This window comes from Mytilus galloprovincialis, chromosome 5 (assembly GCF_965363235.1).
Source record: "Mytilus galloprovincialis chromosome 5, xbMytGall1.hap1.1, whole genome shotgun sequence".
Lineage (NCBI taxonomy): Eukaryota > Metazoa > Mollusca > Bivalvia > Mytilida > Mytilidae > Mytilus > Mytilus galloprovincialis.
In genome coordinates this window covers 10,684,910-10,698,855 of record NC_134842.1, presented here as the reverse complement: position 1 = coordinate 10,698,855, position 13,946 = coordinate 10,684,910, and the positions used below count along the sequence as shown (strand labels likewise).

The 13,946-nt window shown below is 32.9% G+C and overlaps 1 long non-coding RNA gene across 1 annotated transcript; it reads right to left on the bottom strand.

Moving 5' to 3' along the window:
* Positions 1–3,653: 3,653 nt before the first annotated feature.
* On the bottom strand, positions 3,654–5,481 carry LOC143074318 (uncharacterized). The gene is made up of 3 exons (XR_012977797.1): positions 4,404–5,481; positions 3,998–4,119; positions 3,654–3,734 (listed from the first exon to the last, which is right to left on the bottom strand). It is a non-coding gene; the product is annotated as an uncharacterized LOC143074318 (long non-coding RNA).
* Positions 5,482–13,946: the final 8,465 nt, after the last annotated feature.

Below are 13,946 nucleotides of genomic sequence, written 5' to 3'. Positions count from 1 at the left end.
ACGCCCATATACAAAAGTTCAAAAAAGTTGTGCCAAATACGTCTAGGGTTTTCTGCTTGGGATAAGAACATCCTTATTATTTAGAATAATTCATACTTTTGCAAACAGTAAATTTTATAAAATGACTATATAAAAGATATACATAATAAAACTGAAGTATAAACTTATTACAGAAAAAATATTTTTCGTATATAAACCAGATCGTTAGTTTTAATCCGTGAATCTAGGATTTTTTTTAACAGCTATGAGTTGCTATCCGCAATGGGTCTAGCTCAATGTTCAAGGTCATATGGTTTCTAAAGCTGTACAATAATATGCTATTTGGTGTATGGTGGATAGTTACAAATGTGTTATCTTATTTCAAATATTTTATTTTTAAAAAATACAACGTTCAAAATTGAACGAGGTTATTTCCCTTTATACATCGTATCGTTCTCAAAATTATACCGCCGCTTGAACACCTTTAATGGTGTCACAAATGTTAAACATGGTGCAAAAGTAATAGATTGCACATTTTTAACTGCATGTACCATCTCCTTTCTTCACCATCAAGTTCATTCGGGGTTGTAAACTAAGGCCATGTTCACATTGACCTAAACTCGGTATTGTGTTAGTGTAAATCACACGTAAACTAAACACAATTACGTTCCCATTGATAAAACTCAAATGTTTACATGAAGTTTAAATCCTGTTTTGTCTACATGCAGTCGATACGCGATGTAGGCCTTGTGTAGATTAAGTGTACACAAAACTAGGCATTTAAACATAAGTTTCACCGTGTATATTTAAAGTCATAAGAAACGAGTGACCGGTGAAAAATAATGTTCTTCCAATTCTTGAACCAATGCATACAAACATCATAAACTTAGTCTTCTGTGCTCGAATTTATCATTTTTTTCGTGTAAATTTCGTATAATTGTCAATTTTTTTTTCAATCGGTCAGTGTTGTTGTGAAAATATGGCAGGTAATTAAAGTTCGTGTCTTGAAGCCGAAGTTTAACGATTGTCACCTGTTTGTCAACAATTGACGAAAAATAAACAAAAAAGCATGGAAATTGAGCACGTGTTTAACATGTAAATTCAGATAATAGTTTATTTTATAAAGGACATCCATGCGTATTGTGGTCACCGGATTTTTACGAGATGGGTCACACTGAGGTCACCTTGCATACGGAAAATATCTCGGGGGAATTGCTTGCTGGAAGGAAGCTATTCAAATAAAGTAAACTTCTTCTAAATATGAATAAATTAAAGAAATTTCTTCAGAAAAAAGTACATGTACATAAGTTTTATAATGAAAACTATCCATTGAGTTATTAAAATCATATGCATTATTTTTTTTTTGATTTGAGGTTTCTTATGACTTTAAGGAAGAAACGATGTTTGAATAAAATTGATATTTATAACAATTATCAATAAAGTTCTTTACAGAAATATTTGTCTAAACTTGATATCTATTTGTTATTTGAGAAAAAAAAAGTTAACGTAGCTTTATCAAGCTCTTATCAAGACTCAAAGCAGCATCTTTGCCGAACACATAATTCATTTGAAAATTAAGGTCTTTCCGAATCGACTTGACTTACACAGAAATATTTGACACTGGTCTTCACTCAAATAACGTTTCAATCATAAATGCATTACTTAAAAAGTGTGAGGTAAATGTATTGTTTGTCTAGTATCTCGGATCCGTAAAATTACACTCAAAACTAAAAAAAAAAACCATTACCCCCTCCCTTTGCCAAATACTCCTTGGAGAAGAAATACCATTTGAAACAAACAGAAAAGATAGAAATATAGTGATCCCTAACATATCAATCCTTCTTCTTCGTCTGTAAACACACTGCTGCAGCCTACGTTTTCTAATGCTTAATCGAGACATCTTTAGTATCTTTAAACTACTGCAAATCATCAAAATGGCTTTCATAAAGAAGCAACCACTTAACTTAAAAAAGGGGGGTATTTTGTTAATTTAACTGAGTCAGAAATTTTTCCGCGCAAACGTTTTATTCAGTTGTTTTTTTCGATGCTGGTACTCATTGTTTTCAACATCTAACACTATTTTGTATGGAGAAACTCTTGATTCAGAATATTTTTTTATCATCTGTAGGACCAGATTTTTTTTATCCAATTGGGGTTCGGAATATCTCCCCCCCCCCCCCCCCCCCCCCCCCCCCGATTTGAAGTCAAATTGACGTTCCCTTAATGCTAAAAAGTTGTCCGACGAATTTTGTTCTACGCAATGAACATTTAAATGACATAGAGTAAGTGTGAACAAATCTTATTACAGGTAATTAAACAAGGTGTATAGATGTGAACAAATTCATTGTGAAACCAATGTCCAGTACATTAAACTAATTGTAAATAAGTTTACTGTACATGGAGTTTGGTGTGAACACGGCCTAAATCACACGTAAGCTAAACACAATTACGTTTCCATTGATAAAACTCAATGTTTACATGAAGTTTAAATCATGTTTTGTCTACATGCAGTCGGTAGTCAATGTTGGCCTTGAGTAGGTTAAGTGTACACAAAACTGGGCAGTTAAAACTTTAATTTTACCGAGTATATTTAAGGAAGGAACGATTTTTGAATAAAATTGATATTCATAACAATTATTAATAAAGTTCTTTACGGAAATATTTGTCGAAACTTAATATATTTATTTGTTATAAAAAAACTTCATGTAGCTTTATTCACCCCTTATCAAGACTCAAAGCTGAAACCATAATCATTGTCGAACACATAATTCATTTCAAAAGGTCTTCCCGATCGACTGGACGTACACGGAAATATTTGCCACTGGTCTTTACTCAAACAACGATTCACTTGTAAATGCATTACTAAAAAAAGTGTGAGGTAAATTGTGTTGTTTGTCTAGTATCTCAGATACGTTAAATACACTTTGAAATAATAATAAAAAAAAAAAAAAAAAAAAAAAAACATAAATATCTCCCTTTGCCTAATACTCCTTGGAGAAGAAAAACCATTTGAAAGAATTAGAAAAGATAAAAATGTAGTGATCCCTAACATGTCAATCCTTTTTCTTCGTCTGTAAGCACGCTGCTGCAGCATACGTTTTTTAATGCGTATTCGAGACATCTTTAGTATCGTTATACATGTTATACTACTGCAAATCGTGAAGAAGATGTGGTATGAGTGACAGGGAGTGACAGGGAGGCAACTCTCCATCAATGTCACAATTTGTAAAATTTACGGGTTTTCACCTAACAGCAAGCTATAAAGGGCCCCAACAAATTACTAGTGTAAAACCATAATTCAAGGATAAAAAAAACGCCGTTTAATGATTTATAGGTTTAAAAAATCCATGCAAAGTGAAGCAGTTTAAAAAAAGTTAATATACTAGTAATAACCCTACAAAACAAACTAAAATTCATATTTCACATCTTCATTTCAATGGTTTAGCATTATTAAAAGTTTAACACATGTAAATGTAAACGTGCAGTCGCAACATTTTTAAAGATTTCTATCAAATGCATAAATTGTAATGATATAAGAATAACATTTTAAAAAGCACATCATACAGTTACAAGCCTATTCTATACATCAGCATAATAAGCAACAAACTACTAAGGAACAAAGTGAAAGATATAGGACATTTAAAAAAAAATCAAACAAAATCACATACCTGTTGATGAACTTGTACATTTTCTTTATTTTGCTCATTATAAAACTTTCTCTGATACATTTGTTTGTAGTATGGACTAACATTTTCCTAAAAAAAAAGACATATTATTTCGTGTTATTTTGTTCACAATTTATTACTTCATATTCCACTAAACAAATAATACATTAATACATATGTACAAATATTCGTCTAATCCGTACGGCAACTTATTCTACAATATGTGTTTTTTCTATTTAAAAAAAACCAACATACTACATGTATTTAAATCTAATGTGTTATTTTTGTCCTACTTTTTTGGGCGTGTGTTGAAAATTATAAACAAAGTAATGTACCAGGCTTAACATACATACTTGCAAAATAGCAGTTTGTGAAAATGATGGTTCGGGCACCACAAAAGCATCCTCCTGTGTACAATCTGGTGGTAAATTGCCAATTTCTTCATTTACGCCATCGTCTAGAATGTTCATCACCTCTGCAAAATAAAAACAAAAAATAATTAAAAAATATAAAATTCTAACTTAAATATAGCTAGGCATGTGTTAAATTTGCATTGATTTTTATCACATGTAAAACAAGTAATTGTATTTATTTTTAACAAATAAATTTATAAATTAAATTTTATATGTTAAACTTTATAAGTTTTTTAATTAATGATTGATTGTTTGATGTCGCTAAAAGTCCAGTGGCAAATACTTCATGCATGTACAGGACGACAGTTTTAAGTAAAAAGTTATTCGTATGTTTTTAAAACTTAACCATGTAAAGTGAGTTCTTCTTCATTATGATTTGTACTGGCGATTTGGTTTCCATCTGAAGCCTCAGTTAAGGATGAGTGTCGTACATCAATAATCACTTCTGGGAGTTCTTCCTCTGACTCATTTTCATCAACATCTAACTCGGCATGCTCTAAAAAGTATCTTTCTTCTTTAGTAAGAGAAGCATAAGGTACCAGTAAATACAAAGGTAAGTTCAAAAGTAAAGGCTGTTTTTATAATAAGTAAGAATTTTCAATTTCTTTAGTATGAAAAAAACCCCGCTGTTTTATTGGTTTGTTTTCATTTCATGGCATTCGACAAGTTATGAATTGTTAAAGAAATCTATATGACTATAATGTAAAAAAACTACCTCAATTGCAAGTTAAAAAAAACAAAAACTGATATGAATAATAACGTTAATAAAATTTTCCGTAAAACACGTCTCAGGATAGTTTATTTACACAAACTAGAATGCATATTCTTACAACTTATAAACGGCACATGACACTGTAATATTAACAAAGCCTACGGCTAAAAATAGTACATTTGCAAACTAAGGCGCTAAAGTGCACATAACACAATCTATAATACTTAAATGCACATTAACACAGCCAACAACCAAAGACGGTAAATTGACAGCCTACGGTTCCAAACGGTACACTAACTAGACGGCTAATTGATATAGCCTACTGTAGTAGCCAGTTCATTGACACATACTACGGTCTTATACAATTTAATGACACAAAATAGCCGTAAAATAATAATAAAAAATACTTCTATAAATGACATAATTACTAAAAATATTCGGTATAACACAAAGACAAACTATTCAATCAATTTTTAATTTCCAAAATAATAATTTGAATACAATAAACAAAGTAAAGTAAGTACCTGATCATCAAGCGGCACAGCAAAATTTGGTCTAGTAAAAAACAGCTGGTATGAAGTCTTTGGACGTGTGGCCTTGTTTAGCCTGTTATTATATGCATAATAAAACTCAGGAAGTTGATCGGACCAGTTTGAACGTTCTGACATTTTGATTCTGAAATACTCAGTCAGTGTACGATTAAAACGCTCCACTCTGCCCTGCATTTGGACTGTGTCAAATTGGTCTACAACTTCTTTCAGATTCGAATTTCGGAACTCTTTTCTATTGTCTGACTGTAAATGCGTGGAGCTCCATATAAATAAATGTAACTAAGTACCACTTTGCTTATTTCAGTAGTACTTTTAGTTTTACATGCTTGACCAAATGCAAATCTTGAAAAACAATCAACAATGTTACATATGTATTGAAATCCATTATGAGGTGGCATCTTCTTTAGATCAATTTGCCATCTTTAATTTGGATAAGTTGCTGGTATAGGGCGTCTTGTTCTTTGGGTAAAGCTTCACGTTTTCCCTTACAACTGGGAAAACAAATCTTCTTATAAATTCATAAATGCTGTGAGATTTTCTGTGATCTAATGCATGATTCTTTTTAACTAAGTTAATTAAATCCTCCTTTAAAAGACATTTCCTATGAGGAGTAGCCAGGTCAACACTTTTTTTTATACAAATGATTTGAAGTCAAAACATAGAAATAATTTTCCAAATATTTTCTAACCATTCTGTAGTTCAACTGTTCCTTGCAAAACTTAATTATTTTTGCTGATCCCAATTTCGGATTTTCTGCTTTTAATTTGCAAATTGACACTACATTTGTACCTTGCCATAGTCCCTCCAAAACGCTTCTGGATTAGGGTCCTTTGAAACGGGCTTCTTCTTTTCCTATGCTAATTGAAAACCTTCATCTGGAATGGTAATAGATTTGGAGAAAACAAAACCTGCCATAGATTTGAGACGGCTTTACGTCATATTTACCATAGATTAGGAATCCGCCATAGATTTGAGTCCTACATATATATTGCTTATAATTTTGCGTATATGAGGTACTCTTTCTGTACCATGTCTTCACAAATCTAGATACTATGACAAGTACAAATTAAGCAGGAAGTTTGAGATACAAATTTTCTTTTATATATGGTTATTAATATGGGATATCAATCGTTTAAATTTTATTCTAAATATTATGTCTTGATATGAAGAAAATTGTCAACACACATGTCTGACTTAAACATGTTCTAGATATGTTGTCAACACACATGTCTGACTTAAACATGTTCTAGATATGTTGTCAACACACATGTCTGACTTAAACATGTTCTAGATATGTTGTCAACACACATGTCTGACTTAAACATGTTCTAGATATGTTGTCAACACACATGTCTGACTTAAACATGTTCTAGATATGTTGTCAACACACATGTCTGACTTAAACATGTTCTAGATATGTTGTCAACACACATGTCTGACTTAAACATGTTCTAGATATGTTGTCAACACACATGTCTGACTTAAACATGTTCTAGATATGTTGTCAACACACATGTCTGACTTAAACATGTTCTAGATATGTTGTCAACACACATGTCTGACTTAAACATGTTCTAGATATGTTGATAGAACGTGAAAGCAAGACTTGATTAGCGCAATGCATTTTATGAAGCGTTTTGTTGAATATAACTTTGTCAGGAACATAAAATCATAACGTAGATTGTGTTACCCATGTAATATTAAAAGCGTATAACAAACGATTAACGACAAACTGTAGACGCATTTCTAGCGAGTGCATAGTTTGTCAAAGTTTATGTAAACTTTGTAAACTTTGAAAACGTATGTTAGAAACAAATTATCAAAACATTTGCGCGCTTAGCCGTTTGCATCGTTTGTGTTAGAAAGAAATGCACTCATATTTTATTGTTAATTATAACAAGTGTGGACACAGATGAGTGTGGATAGTATGTTTGGATGTTTGACAGTGTCTTATGACAAAAGGAGTTCTATGTTTTTCCTATATAGTGTTATTAACTGTGTTGCACGATGACAACCAATCTGAGTGTTGTTTATTTAATATTTAGTTTTTAGCTCACCTGGCCCAAAGGCCAAGTGAGCTTTTCTTATCACTTGGCGTCAAGTGTCATCCGTCGACGTAAACTTTTACAAAAATCTTCTCCTCTGAAACTATTGGGCCAAATTTAACCAAACTTGGCCACAATCTTCATTTGAGTATCTAGTTTTAAAAATATGTGCGGTGACCCAGCCAACTAACCAAGATGGCCGCCATGGCTAAAAATAGAACATAAGTGGAAATGTAGATTTTGGCTTATAACTCAGAAACCAAAGCATTAAGAGCCAATCTGTCGAGGGTGAAATTGTTTATCAAGTCAATATCTATCTGCCGCGAACTTTTCTGATGAATTGGACAACTGGTTGTTGGGTTGCTGTCCCCAATTGGTAATTTTTAATGAAATTTTGCCGTTTTTGGTTATCATTTTGAATACTATTATAGATAGAGATAAACTGTACACAGCAATAATGTTCATCAAAGTAAGATCTACAAATAAGTCAACATGACCAAAATGGTGAATTGACCTCTTAAGGAGTTATTGCCCTCTATAGTCAATTTGTAACAATTTTCATTTATTTGGTATTTTTTGTAAATTTTTACAAAATATTTTCCTTTGTAACTAATGGGCCAAGTTTATTAGAGATAGGAAAAATTGTAAGTAGCAAGAATGTTCTGTAAAGTAAGATCTTCAAACACATCACCATCACCAAAACACAATGGTGTCATGAATCCTCCTGTGTCCTTTGTTTAATATGCACATAGACCGAGGTGAGCGACACAGGCTCTTAAGAGGCTCTAGTTATGTTCAAGACGGGCATGGAAGAGACAGAAATTGCATTAGTTACCAAATGATTATGATAGAATATGTTTCACATCTTTGATTTTTGATACATTTTGCGGCTAGGAGAGCAATACATAATTGGTTCATATTTTCATGTTGTTTTTTCCTAAATGGGAGATGATATCTAGATTTGAGAACAGGATATAAGGAGCCTGTCATTCAGTGGTTGTCGTTTGTTTATGTGTTACATATTCGTTTTTCGTTTATTTTTTGTACATAAATAACACCGTTAGTTTTCTTGTTTGAATTGTTTTACATTGTCATTTCGGGGCCTTTTATAGCTGATTATGCGGTATTGGCTTTGCTCATTGTTGATGGCCGTACGGTAACCTGTAGTGGCTAATTTCTGTGTCATTTTGGACCCTTGTGGAGAATTATTTCATTGGCAATCATATGTATTTGCTTACTATTTGTATGGTTCTATTTATATTACTTTGTGGTGGATCGTCAGTATCATTTGTAAATTTTTTTGTTAAAATGTCGAATTGTTCCTCAAATTAGAATACATTTATTGGTTTTTAGTAATGACAATGCCTGACATGATGCGTTGGGCTAGATGAGCTAGGAAGTAAACTTCTGTGCTGATTTTTATCAATTCTTTGAAAATAATTATCTCCTCCAAAGCTGGTCACAGCAAAAAAAGTTTTGACCAATATGAAAATGATTTCACCAAAAGGACCTTTATGAGCATGCTTCAAAGACTCATAACTGCTCCAAAAATAATCTGATAGAATTTCAAGTATGTAAAAAAAAAATGAGAATGGAAATGGGGAATGTGTCAAAGAGACAACAACCCTACCAAACAAAAAACAACAGCAGAGGGTCACCAACAGGTCTTCAATGCAGCGAGAAATTCCCGCACCCGGAGGCGTCCTTCAACTGGCCCCCAAACAAACATACACCAGTCCAGCGATAATGAACGCCATACTAATTTCCAAATTGTACACAAGAAACTAAAATTAAAATAATACAAGACTAACAAAGGCTAGATGCTCCTGACTTGGGACAGGCGCAAAAATGCGGCGGGGTTAAACATGTTTGTGAGATCTCAATCCTCCCCCTATACCTCTAACCAATGTAAAAAAGTAAACGCATAACAATACGCACATTAAAATTCAGTTCAAGAGAAGTCCGAGTCCGATGTCAGAAGATGTAACCAAAGAAAATAAACAAAATGACAATAATACATAAATAACAACAGACTACTAGCAGTTACATTTTTGTAACTGACATGCCAGCTCCAGACTTCAATTAAACTGACTGAAAGATTATGATTTCATCATATGAACATCAGGCACAATCCTTCCCGTTAGGGGTTTAGTATCATACCATCATAACATATATGAGAAGAACATAACCCGTGTCATGCCAACAACTGTTTTTAGAATAAATGTGTTTAGTTCCGATGCATATACCTTATCAGTGACTCAATATTAACGCCAAAATATGCAATCTTTAATGACTTCACAACAGTATCGTAATTATATCCCTTCTTAATAAGTCTATTCAAAGGTTTTGTAAGTTTCTGAGGTGAATACTGACACCTTTGTGCTTTATAAAGAATATTTCCATAAAAAATTGGATGTGAAATACCTGAACGTATTAGAAGTCTGCATGTTGAGCTATATTTACGAATGATGTCTTTATACCCATCTACTTCATTAGTCTTAATATGTCTAAATATCTAAAAAGTTATAGTATTCAAAAGGTATTGCAAAATTATTCTCTTTTCATTTTTTGTTTGTTATAAGGGTACAAATATAAATGATACATGTACCAATACAGTATTTGTTGTGATATGAGAGTGAAGTAATTAACATTTACTGTAACAATGTTAATTCACACAAATTGAGAAAAACAAATGAATGAAAAATGTTGAACATGTACAATGACATATAGTTTTAGAAATCGATTAGGCCAGATAGGCCTTATTATTTTTTTATAACATAATTGATGGACCATTTACACTCAGGACCGAGTCATCAGTAGACAATAGGTGTATTAAAACAACCTAGCATCATATTGCTAGTAGCGGGAGTAGCATTGTCAGGTATGAAAGTTTGTTCTTTTTTTAAATTCTGTCAATAGACATATAATGTTGGTTCAAATCGAAAGGGAAATAGTAATCTCCCTATTACTGACATTGTACATAGAGGTGATACTACTTTGACAAATCCTTGTACATGAGAGTTGTCTGTCAAATCTTTATTTCACAAAGAATGAATTGCATAACAATGAACTGAGCTCAAAGCAAAGTACTTTAATAATACACTTAAACAAAGAGCTAAATCCAGTGATATACTTTGTACTACAGGTCCTTCATGAACATCCATTAACCAAAACCATATCTCAATAACATGCCATACTACATGGTTAGATCAGAAGTCCCGAAAAAGACATGATTTTTTTTTATTGTATTTTAAGTATATGTGCACAGGTTAAAACTTTTTTTTGTCTACAGTTCGAGACTATATTGACCTCTAGATGTCTTTCAATTACATTCAGTTTGGTGCGATTTGATGTTTGATTGTTGTACATGTTACAACCAATGCTCCGCAGGGCGCAGCTTTATACGTCCGCAGAGGTCGAACCCTGAAAAGTATGGATGCTACAATCAAGCTTCGGTTTTGAAATAAGGGAAAAATATAACCTTTTCAACTTATAAAAGGGGGGGATACATTACCATAGAATAAAACTTCTCTTTAATTATTAAAATATTTAACGTAACAATAGTTTGTTTTGACATGTAGATGACAAAATTATTGCAATAAAAGAAAAACAACGATAGAATGATAGCCGTAGGGATATTTATGAAGAAATTAACCCATGTATTTCGTTTTTTTTTTCCAGGTCAGATTAAAATTTTAAAGTTATACTTTGAATCAATGAAGAATTCAGAAAAGCTTATCATCAAGTTAATATACGTTCTTGTAGCATTTAGTGAGGTTTATGGCAGATATTATAGGATTCTAGAAACATTCAATATTTACACAAACGGTGTTATTTATACTGTTGATCCAGAAGATGATTCTTGGCATTCCAATCCTGTACAGGCAATGGTTGTGAACTATCACACTGGTTATATAGAATATATCGGTAATAATGGTGATGCGATGGACTATTACACAGGTACTAACTGAATTATATAATAAATAGGTAATAATGGTAATGTTTATAGATTATCGTTGGTTATCTCAACGAGATTGATTTTCTCGCTTGAGCCGGTCACGGCGAAAACGAGAAAAGCAATCGAGTTGAGTTGACCAATGATAATCTGTTTATCGCTATTTTACATATAACGATGTTGTCAATTTCATGTCAAATTCATAAGCAACGCCACGTGGATTCTTAGTTTTTAGCGATAAATTTCCACCTCAAGCGAGTATCATGATATGAAAATTATCACAAAAAAAGATCAAAGGAAAAATGCACAAAATAGCGATAAGATTGATTATTACACAGGTATTACATTAATATTATATTGAATAGGAAGCTTCTGCTAAAGATTATTGGGTAATTCATATAAGGACACAAACTTTGATTTAAACTTGTTTCGACAAAAATTTATGCTTTGAGGCTTATAAGTACTTTGTGTTTAGTGTGAATTGAATCTCAATGTTTAGCTTACTGTCAGTAAAACAAATATACGGAAATTAATTAAACTCTGCGTCGCCTGTTTTTTCCCCTCAGGTTAAGAAAGAACAGAACACAGATGAGATCACAAACATTTTCTCATTACATACATCAACTTTGCAGACGTTCTGTATTCAAATAAATTGTTTATGTTAAATATGTTCTGCTTTTTATTTAGGTTGTTATCTCCTTTTCCATTCTCAATTTGATACAACCTATCTGTTTCAGAACCGAGCGAGATATTTGATTTAAAAGGGAAAACAGTACTTCCCGGATTCCATGATGTACATATGCACCCTCTAGAGGCTATGACAAAGCTCGGGGGAGGATGTTCAATTCCAAAGAAGACACCTCCCGAAGACATTAAGTATGCAATTTCACAATGTAAACCGGCCAATGATGCAACTGGTTGGGTTTTAGGTCACGGTCATTCGATTGAATTCATTTTGGACCATATTGAAAATGAAGGAAGACCCCCAAAGGAGATAATTGACGAAATTATAAATACTCATCCAGTCATTCTAATGGAAGAAACATCTCATTCTGTATGGGTTTATTCAATGGCTTTGAAAAAGGCGGGAATCACGAAAGACACTGAAAATAATCCCGGTGGTATAATCATGAAAGATTCAGAAACTGGTGAATCGAATGGTATATTATTTGAAAACGCTGGGAATGAAATTATGGACATAGCTATTGCATCTTTTGGTAACCAAGACGCTGCATACTACGATGCTTTAAGTAATGCTTTATGGGAACTTAAAAGGAACGGAATCACATCCATATGCGACGCCAGAACTTACTGGAAACGAAACCATCAAACTACTTGGAAAAGGGTATGTGATAATAACGAATTAACCGTTCGAACTGTTTTAGGGCTTTGGGCATATCCTAGTATGCATGATACCGAGCAAATTCAAAAGTTGAAAGACTTACACACTAATAATTATAACAGCAACAAATGCTTTCTTAAAATCAACGAAATAAAAGTATATTCGGATGGAATAGTAGATAGTACAACAGCTGCCATGTTGGAACCGTATGCAAAAAATCTACATTTACCTGGTCTAGAGGATAATATTGGCATGAATTATTTTACACAGGATAGATTGCAAAAATACTTTGAACAATTGCCAGATTTTGACTTTCATATCCATGCTATAGGTGACCGGGGTGTGCAAGAAGTTTTAAATGCAATTGAAAAAACAAAAGAAATAAATGGTAGCCGTCATCGCATGACTCATCTGGAGATTGTAAACGAACGTGATATTCCCAGATTCAAGGAACTTGGTGTGATTGCTGACTTCCAGGTTACTGGTGAATTTACCCTACCGGGAGAAAAAAGAGCCCCGATTATACATTCTGTTGGTGAAGATAGAGCAAAAGATTTCATACCAGTGAAAAGCGTTGCTGATACAGGTGCCGTCGTGACATTGAGTAGCGACTGGGATGTTAGTAGTCTTAACCCGTTTATAAGTATTCAGTACACAGAGAGATCAGCAGTCAGTTTCTGTTAAATCTGCTATAGAAATGAGAACAGTAAACGCAGCTTATGCAATGCGACAGGAGAATGACGTTGGCTATTTAGGTCGTGGTATGGCTGCTGATTTTGTTGTTGTTGATAAGGACATTCTTAACATTCCAGTTCACGAAATCGGTTCCACGAAGGTTATGCTGACCGTGTTTCAAGGACAAACTATTTATCAGTTGGACAAAAAATAGATACTTTTAATTATGCGAAAATGACGTGACAGTTTAATATACCTGTCTATTTTTTTTAAACATAATAATCACTTGCTTCTATTTTTTAGTATAATAAACGGATTTCAGAGAATTAACCTTTATTTGTTAACATATTATTTAAATATATTGTAAACTTTGCACTGGATTATTACAATGACATCATATGGTGCCGTTGACTATTATATATTACATCCATCACCAGATTGTGGACTCTTATCATAAGCCTCCTCTCCCAAGATAAAAGTACTATTTCGTCAGCGTATACTTTAGTTTACTCCCTATTCGAGAAGCGATTCAAATATTAAATAATCGCTAAAAATGCTAGTTTTCAGGAGAGACATTTCATTTAATATTTGACAATAATAGAGTCAGTA